Below are 3,938 nucleotides of genomic sequence, written 5' to 3'. Positions count from 1 at the left end.
TTCCCTGCTACAAAATCTCGTCCTGGACTGAATATGGGAAGACAAAATTAGTCCTTTTCCAGAAGTAATCATCAAAGATCAATGACCATCAAAGTGCTGTACTTGGGGGAAAAAAAGAAAGAGGCCAAATTTCAAGATAGCGCAGTCAGTCAGTGAGACTGGAGTGCTTGAAGATGGTAGAATTTTTTTAAGTCATTCACAAATACTATATCTACCCTTGACAGGTCATTTCATTCTATTTAGCACTTTCTATTCTCTGGGGTTTATAAGCTCTTAAGCAAATGTAAGAGGTAGGAAAAGCTAACGCGTCTGACAATACACCATATCAGGCTGACAACCTAACCGAATTTCCCCTGTGGTGCTAGCAAAATGCTGTTCCAAAAAGTAATAATGCATACAAAAAAAAAAAAAAGGAGAAAAGGGGAAAAAAAAAAGGATCATAGAGATCATGCCATCACATTTAATTTCAGAGAACAAAACTTGAAGCTGATTTCTCTTTAGATCAGTTGTATACCAGTTGGAACACGAGTGCCGAGCGCTGCAACAGAGTAATATGATCTGAGCTTTAAATAGCTGCCAAATAACCATGTGGTGGCTGGCAGCATTAAACATGTTGCAATGAGAGTGATCTGTTTCAAAGTAAAGCCACATAACACAGGATAAGTCAATCTGATGTGGTATAGAAAAGGAGGGGGAAACGTTTTTCATTATCTTTCTGGGTTTCTGTTTTATATGTGTATCCATCTTAAAGATGCATTAATTTAAGATCTTTTTCTTAAACTGTTTAAAACCTGAATCAAGTGCAGGTCACGTCAGTGAACATCTCCTTGGGCACCCAGGGCATAAGGTGGGGGAGAATGGTGTGCCAAATGTGAAGTACCACCGCTGAGACCATCCCCTTGCTTGCAACCCAGTTCAGAATGGCTGCCTCCCAGTGTGAAAGGCACCCTCTGTGTGTAGGGGCTCCCCCCAGTTTGTACCAAATGCATCCTTGGCAGTTTTTAGGAACAGGTAAGGAACAGATCTACAGCAAATAACATGGGGTGACTTCTGCTCCAGGCCCTCCCCTTATCCTCACAGTAAAATGCAGAGCTTTGTAGCACTCTGTGAGGCCCCTCTGGGCAATTTGGGATGGAGGGAAAAACCAGGTGCAGAGTTTGGAGGTGTCTAACACAGGAGATGCGGCCAGCCCTCCATTCCTTCTTACCTTCATGTCAAATGGCTCTCCTGATCCCTATTGTCAATGTGTCTCCTGAGTAAATGAGCCACATTGTGGCTGAAAGATAGATCAGTTTAAACTGGTAATGTGAGTAAGAGACATGGAGGGAAAAGTGGCACTGTAAATACTTGTGATTCTTCATCCCTTCTGTCACTTTTGATTATAGATGACCGACTTCTGTTTTCAATTTCAGCATCTCCACTGACTCCAGCAGCATCAATCCAGATTTACTGTAAGTTAACACAGCAGAATTTCATGTGAACATACTTTATCTAGTCTTCACTGCCTGGAAATCACACTGCCAAAAGTACAGAGAGGAACAGGAGACCCAGAGGAAAACCCAGCTGCTGCATCAGAAGGTAAATAGCTCATTTAAGAGGTACAACATAACTTCCTAAAAGATAATAAGCACTTTGCAGCCAGTTAGGCTTTTGCAAGAATGGGGACACAACAATACCAACACTACTTACAATCGTCCTATTAGCAGTTTACTAGCAGATTACAGAGTACAGACTCAGTTGCAGCAGCTAGGCACCCTGCAGAGAAACAGAGCACGCTTTATTTTGCATTTCCTCAAAGGAAAACATTGCTTTACCTCACTGACATAAATGTCAATAAACAGCCACATATTTCATGAAGGTCAGCTCCAGCGAAACTTCCAGCAGCCACCCCAATGAGTAACAAGGATAAACCCCGGGCAAATCCTTTTCTGACTGTTTTTGTCCGCAGCTGCCTTTGCCACGTTGTATCAGCACGTCCCCCAGGAATCCGCAACAGCTTCACAGCGGGCTAGCAGAGGGCATCGCGGAGGGACGCTCACCCTCCTTTCCCTCCTTCCTTTCTTACCTCCATCCCCTCGTTTTTTCACTGCCTCCCTCCTTCATGGGCAATCATAGTCCTCGCCATGTTTGCACTGGACAAGAGGATGATTGTCAGATTGAAAGTAATCATAAAATGCTTCTTATCTACCCGTTCCTTTTACCATCACTTTTCCAAACACGTTACTTTAAAAAAAAAATCTCTTTTCTTCCAATATGACCACAGGCTATTAAGCCAGCCAAGCAATTAAAAACAAAACCCCCAAAACCCTATAGGCTTGTGAGGAACACAGTTCTTTGACCAATTTCACAGAATATTTTGATTACAGTATTTAATCCCCTTTACAATCTTTTACTCAGCTCTAATCATGAAAATCCCTGCATCGCTGCCAAGGATTTTCTAGACAAAAGCGTATCTGGAAGAATGCCATGGAGAGAGTCTCCTTAGCTGGCCTGTCTTCCCTGAGTTCTTACAAACTCATTCTCCTGCACATAGTTCTTTAATGAAATCAGAAAAAACAGAGTTAAGATTGTTCGTTTAGGTAATATCCATACAGAAACGTCTCCCCATCACCCTCAACACCATTCCCTGGTCTGCAGCAGCTACTTACTACACATCCTATGCTCAGCTACACACATATTTTGGAGGGAGAAGCAATCTGTCCACACCGTTTCAGAAGGAACCTGATTCTCAGTTCTGCCGTTAGGAGAAGAAGGTGGTATCCAATTAAAGCAAATGGATAGAGCTACAGACTACTGCCAAAAGTGCGAGTTTGAGTGAAGAATTTATGAGTACTCAGGCAGTTTCTACTGACACCAGAACAGCTTCCTGAAGTTTCTAAGGAAACCCTCAGAAATACCTTGGATCTTCAATGGCCATGACGCCCGCAGTCTGACCCCAAAGGGTTGCCTCCAAGAGAGGCCGCCTCGCACACAAGAGTGTAGCTAATTCAGCTGCATAATGGCGAGAGCACATGGGCTGAATTAAGGGCTCCACGGGAGCCTTTGGCTCATTCCTTGCAGAGTTTATTAGTTGCTGCTGCACACATGGTTAGGCTTGCTGGAAGAAGTCCAGATCTGAGGCACCTCTCAATTCCTCCAGCTTCTAAAAGTTGCAAGAAAGTGGCTCATGCGTATTGCCCCCTCTAAGCTCATGTGGAGAAGGACTCTCCCCTGCAGAGAAGCAGACAGGGTTTGGGAGGGGTACCTAGTCAAATAACTCTTGATTATTCAATTTACCTCCCCAATTACGAGTGAGTATCCTAGACTGTAAAGGGGATAAATACCAACAGATTGTATTATTTGAGAAACAGCATGTGATTGTGTAATTAAGGGCAGGAATATAATACCATATGCACAAGGGGCAGGGCTAATATCAGCATTTCCTGACTAACCAAGGGCATTATGGTGTAACCCTAATGTTCTCCGGATGGCTATCATTTATATGGAGTTCATATATATGGTTATGAATATTTGTTTAAAATTGATTCATCATACTCTCTGACACAGTAATTAAAAACAACATGTTATCTGCCAATAAAAATATTTTTGTGATTTGGTAATTATTCCAAACCTCATAGTCTCAGCTCCCCTGCCCTCTGACCTTGTTGTCTTCCTGTTCTATAATGTATAAAGTTAATCTTGATGATGGAAAAATAAATAAGTAGCAGCGAAGGCTGGAAATCTTCCAATCACAAAAGCTCCCGAAATGGAAGCAACATCCAATCTGGCCCACCACATCTTCTAGGTGGGCACTCCTTTCCTGCCTTTTAGTGATGCTTTCAGTATTCATAACAGCTGTGGAATTAAGCATTATGAACAAGAAGAAACCAACATGCAGTCTGTATTTTCCCCATCAGTCCCAAACTATTCTGCATTGAGTTACAAAGTGAAAACCAACA

The sequence above is a fragment of the Nyctibius grandis genome, chromosome 2, assembly GCF_013368605.1.
Source record: "Nyctibius grandis isolate bNycGra1 chromosome 2, bNycGra1.pri, whole genome shotgun sequence".
Lineage (NCBI taxonomy): Eukaryota > Metazoa > Chordata > Aves > Nyctibiiformes > Nyctibiidae > Nyctibius > Nyctibius grandis.
This window is presented reverse-complemented; position numbering follows the sequence as displayed.